At 48.6% G+C, this 12622-nt stretch overlaps 1 long non-coding RNA gene across 1 annotated transcript in view; it reads right to left on the bottom strand.

Moving 5' to 3' along the window:
• LOC101907852 (uncharacterized) overlaps positions 1–12622 on the bottom strand; it is a 40354-nt gene that overhangs the window by 26116 nt on the left and 1616 nt on the right. Inside the window, exon 2 of the long non-coding RNA XR_009496021.1 lies at positions 12237–12406. This is a non-coding gene — a long non-coding RNA (uncharacterized lncRNA). The remainder of the gene's footprint in view (positions 1–12236; positions 12407–12622) is intronic.

The raw sequence follows: 12622 nt of genomic DNA, 5'->3' as shown, positions 1-12622 counted from the left end.
GCATTTCCATATGAGGTTAAGAATGAGGAAGGGAGGTCGGCCTGCATCCCAGGGCTAATGGACTGATCGGTTAGATGGTGGGAGACCAGTGGTGCCTTGAAATAGGCACCGGTCCACTGTCTGCGTGAGGCACCCACGGAAAGGTGGCCACAGCCCACCTCTGTCCTGCCCAGAGCTGTGTCTCTCACGGCGCTCACGGGGAGGCAGTGGCTACCCTTCACACTCATCCAGCTTTCTCTGTTTAAAACTCACTGTATGTCTGTTCGGAGGAGAATGAATTCTCACGAAATTCGGTCATCTTTTTGTTGTGGTTGCCATATAGCATGTTTGGAATCTTATCTAACCAGGGATGGAAGCTGCGCCCCCTGCATTGGAAGCACAGAGTCTTAACCACTGGGCCACCAAGGAAGTCCCTGCTCACCGATTTTTAAGCCCACAGGAAGCGGGGTGTATGTTAGTACTGACCTAGGGAGAGCTGGAAGCACACTCTGTCCAACAGGACTGGCTGTGATAAAACATGTTCTTTATCCATGCTGCCCAACCCAGTAGCCAACAGCCATGTATGACAAGCGTGCTTTCAAGATGTGGCAGCTGCGAGTGAGGAAATGGGAGTTTTAACTCTATTTAATTTTAATAAATTTTGAAATTTAAACAGCCATACGTGGTGCATGGTTGCTGTGTTGGACAGCGAGCGGTATGGCCACAACAGGTGTGGTTCCTGGGCCTGCAAGCTTGTTAGAAGAGGGGAGTCTCTAGCCCTGCCCCACCTTGCTGAGTCAGAATCAGCATTAACGAGACCCCAGGAGACTCAGACGCACGGTCAGTTCTGAGTTAAGTTGCTCTGTATCCAGAAGGAGACACATCAGCAAGTCCTCGACATCATCTTGTGAAGAGGCCTGAGCTGGGAGCTGTGGGGTTAGAGGAGATGGGAGAACACTTGAAGATTCTCCTTTGTATACACTTTGCTGGTTTAATTTTGATTCAACAAGTATGGAAGGCTTTTAAGATTTGTAACACAGTCGAGATAAAAAGGATGGTGGAATCACCCGCACAGGCTGTATACAGTTAACTCTACTGACTCGTGAGCTAGCACTCATGAAGGAGATGGCATGCCGTCCTCTGACAGGTGGGACCGATTTGAACTCAAGGACAGAGGCAAGTACAACGCAGGAGTGAGGGTTCCCTGTCGCTCTCCTCATCCCAAGAAAACCCTCCATATGTAGTATAAATTTAATTAAGTACACTTCTCAACACCCTGTTGCCCGCCATCCAAGAGTGGTTAATGAAATTCACCCTTTCTGAGACAACAACCTAACCATCAGGATTGGTTTGCATCCAGGTGATAAATATTGCCTGTGGAACTGAACTGAAGCAAGTACTTATGTGAATTCTGGATTTAATGAGGTTTTTCAACTAAAGAACAGATTTTCTTTCCATGGATGCTAATCCACAAAGAGAAAAAATTCTAGGAAAAAGTAATTGAAAAATTCCTGACCTTGGGGGTGGGGATAGAAGTTGAGAAAAAGAAATATTAAAACTTAATCAATATGATCCTCTTAAAAGTACTCATCAGAAAAAGATTATTAGCCATATCAAATAATAAAAAGATTTCTTTTTTATTATTATCTTATTGTTATCTTATTATCTTCTTTCTTATTATTAGCTATATCAAATAATGAAGAGATTTCTTTGGTTGTAAATTATATCCCAGTGGCCTTCAAAATTTTGGGCTATACTATACAACATGAAAATAATTTTACACACTGATACTCACAACACACATATAACTTTACTAAACACAAAAGTTTATCCCTACCCTAAGACGCACTGTTTTCTATTTTATTGTACATTATTCTATATATTCTATCCTATTTCAGTGTTTTATAAACTGCTTGTTATAACCTGCAACACTAGCTTCATAACCTACTAATAAGTCAATAACTGTAACTTGCAAAACACTTTTGAGATAAGAGAGGAAAAGGAGAAGAGAAGTTGATCGATTGATTGATTGATTGACTCAAGAAAGAGCAAAAGGCAGATAAGCTACCCAAGAGACGGGGAGAAGGGTAGAGAATGTCAGAAATAGAAGAAAGAGAGAGAGGAGGAGTGATCATCCCAGTCCCTTCGATCTGCCTTGCTCTGGTCAATGCCTGCTGACCCCAGCGGGTGTTCTCTCGCCCACAAGCCTGACCACATTCTCCTGCTCTGGGCTTTCGTGCTCTCCCAGTATCCCCGATTCCCTTATTCTGCGGCCGATTACCTCTTAGTCACCTGAAAGCAGTTTGTTTTTTTGCACTGAGGTTACCAGGTCCTCTCGTGGGGCCTCTGCCGGGTTTCTTCCATCTCTTTCTCCATGCTTCTGCTGATGGTCCCTTCTCCTTGCCGGCTTTCCCTTGACTGTCTCACCTTCTCTTTGCCTCTATTTCTTCTCTCTCTTCGGCTCCTGACTGTGCCTCTCCCCGTGACTGCCTACGACCAGATCAATGCCAAACACTGTGTTGGGTTCACAAATTCAACTGCTCGAGCACAGTGGAGGGTAAGCTGGTCAAGTGAAACGTCACGGGCGCTGCTTCTGACTCTCAGCGCTCCTAGACCTGGGAGAAGACCCTTGCAGACCACCGAGGCGGCCTGGCTTCCGTGCCAAGGCACCCTGGCTGGGGAGTTCTGTCGTCTGTGACTGTGAACAGACCTGATGTGATCGTGGTATTCAAGAGAAAGGACAAATAAGCGGAGAGGCTTCTGCAAATGGCAGCCTGTGGAAGGAAAAGTTTGTGAGGACACAGTGGCAGACTGTGGGTAGGAGTCTCCAGCAGGAAGCCCTGTTAGCAGGCTGGACCAGTGCCCACCCCTGGGGCAGTCAGGATCTAAACCACTTACAGCAATGGAAGGAAAGACAGGAGAGGAGAGGTGCTTTCAAAAAGAACCTCAAGTTAGCATCGTGGCGTCCTTGGCCTGGGCCAGGTTTGTCAAACCCAAAAGAGCATGGGAATCCTGCGAGAGCTATTCCAAAGGTAACCCTGAGCCCACTCTTTGAAGCTCTTGAAACCTCAGAGCACACAGATGAAAACTCCAAGGAGAAAAAACACAGGAAAGGAGTTTTTTGAGGATGCAGAGCTGAAGCCTGGTTCGCATTCAGCCAGGAACAGCTTGCCAGCCTTGGCTGCTAGTTCCTTTTCTGCATCCCTGAAACAGGAAATTACATGAGGCCCAAAATGCGCTCCCCTACAGCGCCGTGACGGGGCGCAGCTGTCCGACAGTGCTTCCTGTATCCGGGCTCCGCACATGTGTGCGTCGCCAGCACGTTTGCTGAGCACCTACCCGGGGCCAGGCTGGCCCACCGTGAGCACTGCGTTAGCCCCGCGCGTGAGCCTAGCCTGGAGGAGGGTTCTGGGCTTCGGGAGGAAAGGAGTGCCCTTCGCCCTCCGGCCAAATCCCCCAGGACTCTACTGCCTCTATATCGCTGCCTCTCCTCCTAAGGACCCGGGGATCCCTCCTACCTCTAACCCCACCCCGGACCCCAGGACCAGCCTCTTTGGCTTGAGGCACTTTCTAACGGCAGGCGTTTTGATCGATGTCTGTGTGTGTTTAAGAAGCTCCAGAATAGAAGGCAACACATCGAAATTATTAAACATGGCTTTCCAGAAGACGTGAGGGTGTTCACAGCTCATGAAGTGCTGGCTGGGGCGCTTTTTTCCCCTGAACTCGTCAATCCATTGCCTCGAGCCTGTGCTCTGTTTACTGAAAGAGCAAGATGGGGAAAGAGAAAGAAAAGAAGGGAGGGAAGAACGAAGGAAAGATGGAAAGATTGTGAAACATGAAGAAAAAACAGACCTTCCTTCTTTCCCAAAGTGGAAAACACTTTTTTTTTTCTTTTAGTGCCTGGCAGAGACTGTATGGTTGCAAATGTTACCCGGTACTAAACCAGATTAATTTTCCATTCAAGAAGAAAAGCAAGCAAATTGGGCTAAAGGAGGCGAATTGCATTGCATGGACCTATTATTTAGCACGTTTGAAATGAAAGCCAATACTGCTATTGAAGTGCAGGCTGAGAGCTTTCCCTTCCTCTATCTAACGCCCGCCCACAGGTTGCCTGGCAACCGCATTACCGTGCTGAGAACACTCCCCAGCGATAACTGACCCTGCATTTTAATTTTTGTGCTGATGCTTAAGTGGGGCAAATAAATAAATGCCATCGCCCTGAAACAGTACTCATCTCGACTAAAGAGCTGCATGTGTAGATTACAGGATGACAAATAGAGGGGTTAAAAAAAAAATTGGTGAAGTCTTTCTCTTTTCAGAAGATGCTGTTTAAAAATTATGAAAACTCTGGGTAGGCGTGTGGAAAAACCTAGTCAAACGGTGGAATGAAGTTAAGAACGAATGATGAATTTCACCAAAAGATTTTTAACATCTACAGTAGCATAAAGAATTAAATGTTAATTTTTATGATCCCTTAATTGGAATAGTTCTTCCAAAACCAGGAAATAACAGTAGATGTGGTACGCTAAAAGGATCTGGTGGGCCACGTATGAGCCTAACAAGACCCTCACGTGCAGGAAACACAATCCTTGAAGTGCATGGTAGAAAAACGAGGCAGGTTAAGTTGGAGGGTTTCACGTCCACATGTAGATGCTGTTCTGTGTTTTGAATAAAAGACTTTGAAGGGAACAGTCTCCATCACTCTTTATTGACAACTCTGAAAGATGTGGCCCCTGTAGTTACTTAAGTGTTCCTAATCTGGGGGCTAAGAATGTTTTTGCCATTTCTGAAAATCCCATCCTTCTAGTCCATCATGAAGATGAAAACAAGGTGTGGCATACCACTTATCACTTGAGCATGTAACAATGTTTTTGCCTGGAACCTTAAACTCTTACCTGAAAGCACTCTTATGTACTTAACCAAACAAAGATTTAGGATTCAAATTCTGGCTCCCCAGCTTATCGGTGGTGGGACCCAGTGAGTAGCTGGCCATCTGATGTCTTCATCGATAAGGAGGACCCATTAATAATCACCTCCCTGAATAGTCGTGGGCTGAGAGCCCCGAACACAGTGCTGTTGTGTGGTCAGGACGCAGTTTCAGCTATCATTCCTGCTGGCCGTGCATGTGTGCGCGCTCAGTCGCTTCAGTCCTATCTGACTCTCTGCGACCCCATGGACTGTAGCCCGCCAGGTTCTTCTGTCCATAGGCTTCTCCAGGTGTGAAAACTGGAGTGGGTTTGCCATGCCTTCCTCCAACGGATCTTCCCCACCCAGGGATTGAACCTGTGTCTCTTGCGGGTTCTTTCTGCTAGCGCCACCTGGGAAGTCCACTCTTGGCTATCCAGCGTGGTACTATGAGTGCAGAGGCTTTGACCTATTGCCCATATCCGCCCTCTCTGGCGATGAAGGAATTATTCTCCTAGCTTCTAGGGATACTGCTCTGAGACAGCCATCAGCTCTGACCTTCCTTTGAAGACTCCCTCAGCTTAAGATCCCTACCTAGCCTGAATCATGTGAACTTTCTGGGGCAGTCTAGAATCAGTGAGCAGTCCCCCTGGGGATATAAAGGTCCAGCCCCCTCACTCCAACCCGGGACAGCTGGGGAGGGCTACTGCTGATCCAGAGTCCCCCATGAGGTTCCCTGAGGCCTTCGGTGGGCCTGTAACAGAGCAGGACTCCATGGGGCCTTCCCAGGATAGAGTTCCCCCACCCCCACCCATGTCCTCCACCTGCCTATTGTCTGTAGAAAAATGTTAGCCAAAGGATAAATTCAATCAGAGAATGAAAAAATGCAAAAGCAAAGAAAAACAGTCAAACAGGACAAAATAATAATAGCTGAGTCATTAAATGGGCTTTTCTGGTGGCTCAGTTGCAAAGAATCTGCCTGCAATGCAGAAGACACAGGAGAGGTGGGTTCAATCCCTGGGTCAGGAAGATCCCCTGGAGGAGGGCATGGCCACCCACCCCAGTATTTTTGTCTGGAGAATCCCATGGACAGAGGAGTCTGGTGGGCTACAGTCCACGGGGTCACAAAGAGTCGGATATGATTCAAGCAACTGAACACAGCAGCATACAGGAGTCATTCAACAAAGGCAAAGGTCTTTAGCTCCTTCTCAAGGGCTACAGATAACATCCTGAGTCACGTGCTTTGAGCAGCTTTACAGATACGGAAACTTCCACCCTGTAGAAGTTAACAACATGATGACCAGACTGCAGCCATGACCTAAGCTGCTTTATCTTACACACTTCCGAGAACTGGACTCCAGGAATGGGAACAAACCAACCCGGCAACTGAGGATTAACTGCACTTGAAACAGTCAAGATGATGTGATCAGACCCCTTCAGGGTCAATTTTGAGACGATTGCACATAATTCCCACCCCCAGCCCTGAAACTCCCCCTTGCCCCGATTGGCAGTGGGCTTTGGGACACGAATCTACCTTCTCCCCAGGTTGTCAGCTTCCTAAAAGAAGCAACCTTTCCTTAGCTACCAACCCTTGTCTCCTGAGCATCAACTTTCGAGGGGCGGGCGGCCAGACCCGGCTTGGAAGCCCACCTACATCCCAGTTCAGCCGCTCCCTCTGTCTCATCCTGCCTCCTTCTCTCCCTTTCTGCAGCTGCTGATTTCAAGGTCTCCACCTAAGAAATACCCTGCACACCAACGCGCATCTCAAAGTCTGTTCCTGGGGATGAAACTTCATAAATATATTCAGGAGGAGTTTTAGCAACCGTGGTGTAATTATCTGTGAAAAGAGTAGGTTACCCAACTCAGCATATAGCGTGATCTCAACAAGGACAGACTATCTGTCTACCTGAGTGCGTGGGGCTGGGAGTCTGGAAAGCACACCAAGGTTAGCGATGCTACTTTTTGTCTGGCAGGATTAGAGATTATTTCTATGTTATTGGTATCATTCTGTGCTTTCCAAGTTTCCCTCAAGGACCAAACTCCTTTTGCTGTGGGGCAGGGATGGCCTATCCCAGGACTGTTTGCCCCAGTGGCTGAGCTTTCAGACAGTCACGAGTGATGACAAGCCAATCTAGAATGTTCCTCTTCACCATGACCTGGCAGCTCGTTGCCAGGTTTCCAACGACTGGGACCTGGGGATCTCAAGAGGAATCTTTTCTTCAAGTCTCTCAGATGTCACTTTGAAAAGCCCGAATCAGAGGTAGGATTTGTGAATGTCACAGAGCTCTAACTTCGATCTCAATGATGTTATCTGAAGGGCAAGACATGAACTCTGACTTCAGTCTGGTCGGAAAACACAAGTAAGACACGGCAGACATGAAACGGGTCAGCATAAACGAGAACAGCAGGAGGCCAGAGAAAGGGACCTGCCTACCGGCTGCAGTCATCAGAAAGGGGCTTCGTGGGGGAGGCAGGTCTTGACTGCGTCTTCAAGGAGTAAAATCTAGCAAAGCAGAAGGCAACGGTGAGCTCATTCTGGATAAGGGCAGCGGCCAAAGCACAGAGGGAAGCAAGGATTGGGTTTTTCCATAAGTAAGTTGCAAGCCGCCTCCTTACCGGAGCTGGGGATGCACTTGGAAGATGAGAAGATATGGTTGGACCGACATCGTGGGCGAGACTGTGGGAGGGAAGCCAAGCAGAGAAGTTCAGACTTCCTCTTCAGGTGAAACGAGTACCCTGAGGGCCCCTGGCTAGTTGAAGGTGGTCTATTAAACAGCTTTTTCTGACTGTCTTTTGCAGGGTGACGCCCAAAAGGGAGAACTAGATGGGAGCGTCTGGTGGAGGCTGTGGTCTCCAGCTCAGGGTGCCTGGCCCAGCCTGCGGTGGGCGCTGGCAGTAGCCGGCACCCTGAATCTGGATGCAGCGACTCTGATTTTCTCTAACTGATGAAACCAGCCACATTACACGAATAGCTATGTCACCCCCTCCTAGAAACTTTTCTTTAATATCATTCTCCGTCTTACCTTCCAGCACTCCACTGACAGCGACCCCACAGCCCAAGAGTCAAAGAAGCAGGAACAGACGAGGGCTGAGCCAGAAACCCTCAGGCGTGAGAATGACCCCTGGGGCTGGGCCCTCCCTGGCTTCTGCCTGATTGAACAAATAAGACCTTTAACAATTCTGCCCAGAGTGATCCGGAATAACATTGGAACTTCCCTCTTTTATGGCCTCCATTGAATGCATGAGTGGAGAGATAGTGGAAGCCATAAAACTATATATAGGGTTTCCTGATCCCAAGCGTGTTAGTTCAGCTCATCAGATTAGAATCAAGCATCATTTATGGATGGCTTACTACTTGTAAGGTAGTTTGCACGCCCCTCACTTAATCCTCAGTACTCTCTGAGGTCGATATTTGCATCTCCATTTTGCAAACAATTGGCATTTTATAGACATTCATCTCTATTCACCAACAGAATCTAATGTTTTCTCAGGACTTTTATTTTTGAAACGAACAAACAATCCCTTCTTCTCTTTATCTCAGTACGTGTAAAGGGTAGGTTTAGATCATAGGGCCTGGCTCTACAGTTAACTGTGGAACAGCTGTTCACTAACTGGGCACTTTTTCCACGCATGGTAATTTTTTTTTAATTGGAGGATAGGCGCTTTACAATGTCGCACCAGTTTCTGCCGTGGAGCAAAGTGAATCAGCCATATGTGTGTAGATATCCCCTCCCTAGAACTGATGCTTTTGAACTGTGGTCTGGAGAAGACTCTTCAGAGTCCCTTGGACAGTAAGGAGATCCAACCAGTCAATCCTAAAGGAAATCAGTCCTGAATAGTCATTGGAAGGACTGATGCTGAAGCTCAAACTCCAATACTTTGGCCACCTGATGCGAGGAGCTGACTCATTGGAAAAGACCCTGATGCTGGGAAAGATTGAGGGCGGGAGGAGAAGCGGGTGACAGATGATGGGATGGTTGTGTGGCATCACCGACTCAATGGACAGGTTGTTTAGCCCCTAAGTCATGTCCGACTCTTTTGCAACCCCATGGAGCCTGCCAGGCTCCTCTGCCCACGGGATTTCCTAGGCAAGAACACTGGAGTGAGCTGCCATTTCCTTCTCCGGGTGATCTTCCCGACCCAGGAATTGAACCCACAGCTCCTACCACCCTCCTGCAGTGCAGGCGGGTTCTTTACCGCTGAGCCTCAGGGGATCAATGCACGTGAGTTTGAGCAAACTCTGGGAGACAGTGAAGGACAGGGAAGCCTGGTGTGCAGCCCATGGGGTCTCAGAGTCAGACACGACTTAGTGACTGAGCACCAACAAACAACAAATCCCCTCCCTTGTGAGCCTCCCTTCCCCTATCCACCCCCACCCCCACCCAGGTCCTCAGAGAGCACGGCGCTGAGCTCCCTGTACTCTACAGCAGCTGCCCACGGCTATCTGTTCTACTCACGGTTGTGCCTATATGACAGCACGCATGGTACTTAAACTAGGGCCCCTGGGGAAGGAAGTAAAGCTGGGTAGAGGCAGTCACTGCCAAGAGTTAGATGATCAGCGCACAGAATAACATTACATAGTAGTTAAAGGAGGTATGTGAAGGGATCTGATGAAGCTACATCTCGGAGGATTCCCCTTCCAAATTGCAAACTCCTAAACTCCCAAATTCCTAAACTCCAAACATCTGAAACAAGCCAGCCATCTTTGTCTGCACTTCTGCTGCCCCCTGTTCAGTGAAAACCTGTCTTCCTTATTATCGCCTCTCTTTCCATTGCCCTTTGCATTGACCTATTTCTGGTCCTTCTCCTTTCCTACCTGCACTTTTCCTGGAACCTCTGGGCTGGTGTCCCAGCAGAGATGGCTGGGTTCCTCCAGTCCAGTTTTTTTAACCCCTGCCAGACTCACCTGGCATCCCTGGTGGCTCAGAGGGTGAAGCATCTGCCTGCAATGTGGGAGACCCGGGTTTGATCCCTGAGTCGGGAAGATCCCCTGGAGAAGGAAATGGCAACCCACTCCAGTATTCTTGCCTGGAGAATCCCCTGGATGGAGGAGACTGGTAGGCTACAGTCCACGGGGTCGCAAAGAGCGACATGACTGAGCATCTACACTTTCACTTTCAGACTCACCTTGGCAAAATGCTACCTGTGGGATTGTGCTCTCCTGCTCACAACCATTCCGTGGCTCCTGCTGTCTATTGGAAAAAGTCGAATCATCTTACATTGTCACTCAAGTTCTTCCAAAATCTGGCCCCAGCTCCATTTCCAGTGTGACTGCCAAGTACTATTTCTGTTTCACCTAGAGTAGCCGCCTCCGGCTTCCCACCAGATCACGCCCGTTTCTGCCTCTTTGACTCAGTTCTACTTGTGTCTCCTGTCCTGGGAAAGTCAAGCATCACAACCTTTTTTCAGATCCACTCTGGTCTCACAGCATCTCACCCGGTCTTCTTCACACTCCTCCTTGAGTTGCTGTTTAGTGTTCTTCTATATCCTTGGTATCCATGCAACTCAATGGCAAGCAATTTGGGATCACTGATTGCATCTGCCAGACATTACTATCCTCCCTAGAGCCGCCAGTCTAGAGCTATACAAAGAGTAAGTGTCTAGTTAATAATAGCCATGGAACAAAAAATGTAGAGTTAAACTTTGTCGTCTAAACGCAAACGTACCCTTTACCATTTCCTAATTTTTGTGCTCAATTCTGCAACATCCTCATTGCGTGACTTCTGGATTTTGCCATCTCTGAGTATCTCAATTACAGTCTGCAAGTCTTTTTTTTTTTTAATGTAAAAAACTTTGGGGCTGTACTGGGTCTTCATTGTTGTGCGTGGAGTTTCTCTATTGCAGTGCTCAGGCCTCTGGTTGTGGGGCCTTCTCTTGCTTTGTCTTCTGGGCTCTAGAATGCAGGCTCAGGAGTTGTGGTTGCAGGAGGCTTAGCTGCCCTTCAGCATGTGGAATCTTCCCAGACCAGGGATCAAGCCAGTGTCCCTGCACTGGCAGACGGATCCTTTACCACTAGCCCACCAGGGAGGTCCCAGTCTGCAACGGTGAATGTAAAGAACCCTTACACTCCAAGTCAGTGCTGTCCCAAGGACTGTTCTGCATCTACGTATCTGGGCTCTCGAGCTTGGTAACCAGGAGCCACGTGTGGCCATTGAGCACTTGGAATGTGCTAGGGCAGCTGAATTCTCCCACCTGACACAGCAGGGCTGGTCTGGAGAAACCAGCTCCGACCTAAGGGCCCTGCTTGAAGTAGTCTGCCAAGGCCCCTATTTATTTCATTACATGTGTTTTCCTGTTTTAGGTTCAAGGAAGAATTTTATAAAAGTTAATACAAATATCTGTCATTATTCGTGTCAATGAGGGCAGGCATGACAAAAATAAATGATGTTCCGTCATAAGCCGTAGGTTAGACAAATATGCCCGTCCTCCCCAAATTGTACCTGTCAAAAAGTGGTTGACAGAAACTAACACAATATTGTAAGTCAGCTGTCTACACACCAACAAAAATCAATGTAAAAATTTTTTTAAATGCGGAAACACGTGGTCGAGTTGGCAAATGTCAACTTCAGCTCTGAACAAAAGTAACAGATAACATGTACTAAAGGTTTACAATTGCTGGGGGCAATTTATATACATTACAGCAGACACGCAACAACTCTTGGAGGCAGGTCCTATCACCATCCCCATTTCTCGGATGAGGAAACAGAGGCCCGAGAGGTCACAGGGTATGTCCAGACCCAGGGAGCTGGCACAGTGCAGAGCCAGGATTTGCACCAGGGCCAGTCTGGGTGGACTCCGGGAGTTGGTGATGGACAGGGAGGCCTGGCATGCTTCGGTCCATGGGATCACAAAGAGTCGGACATGACTGGGCGACTGAACTGAACTGAACTGATTCTAACTGCAGTGCCTGGACTCCTAACTGCTCTGCTGTTCTCCTGCTGAGCCACATCTGAGGTGTAAATAGTCATTCCTTCATTCAAACTCAAGATACCACGAGCTCTAGCTGGCCCTGTGTACCAGGCACTGGCCATGGGGCTGAAAAGTCCTAGCTGGAGCCTAGGACTGGAGGAACCCAATCACGGGGCCTGGTCCTCCACCACCAGGCTTGCTCTGAGAGCCTTATCACCTCATGGCAGGGAAGGATCCCTGTGAAGAAGACCATTAAGCAGAAGGATCCGTATCAGGTGAGGGTTAGCAATGCATTTCTCAGAATATTGGCTTTGACACCGAGTCTTACAGAATGAATTAAAACTGAATAGAATTAAAAGGTAAGCCCAGGGCCATTTCAAGGCCCTCCAATTAAGCCTCAGCCTCTCTGACAATTCAACCTCCCCACTTCCCCAGTGGCCCACCTGGAAGGTCCTGTCTCTCAGGAACACCATGTCCCACGTCTGCACCTGCCGAGCTTCTTCAGAGTCCTCTCCTAGGGTTCCGCCCCTCACGGCGTGGACCTGCGGCCACAAGGGGCAGCGTCACACGGGGGGCGTGTCACACACGCAGCATCTCAGGCTCTCCTCCAGACCTGCTGGATGAGAAATGCGCACCTCAGCAAGATGCCCCGGTGATGCCCAGCCCCATCAGAGTCCGAGATGCACTCACACAGCTGGCACCCCGCCCCCCTGAGCTGCCCGGGAGCGCCTGCGACCCCCTGGTCTTCAGTCTATTACTGAGGCTGCGGCTTCTGCCTCCTCCCTGGATTCCTGAGGGTAGCTGTGGTGTCTTAATTCTCTTGGTTGCT

The sequence above is a fragment of the Bos taurus genome, chromosome 1, assembly GCF_002263795.3.
Source record: "Bos taurus isolate L1 Dominette 01449 registration number 42190680 breed Hereford chromosome 1, ARS-UCD2.0, whole genome shotgun sequence".
Taxonomy (NCBI): Eukaryota; Metazoa; Chordata; class Mammalia; order Artiodactyla; family Bovidae; genus Bos; species Bos taurus.
Note: the sequence above shows the minus strand (reverse complement) of the source record. Positions and strands in the feature narration are given on the sequence as shown.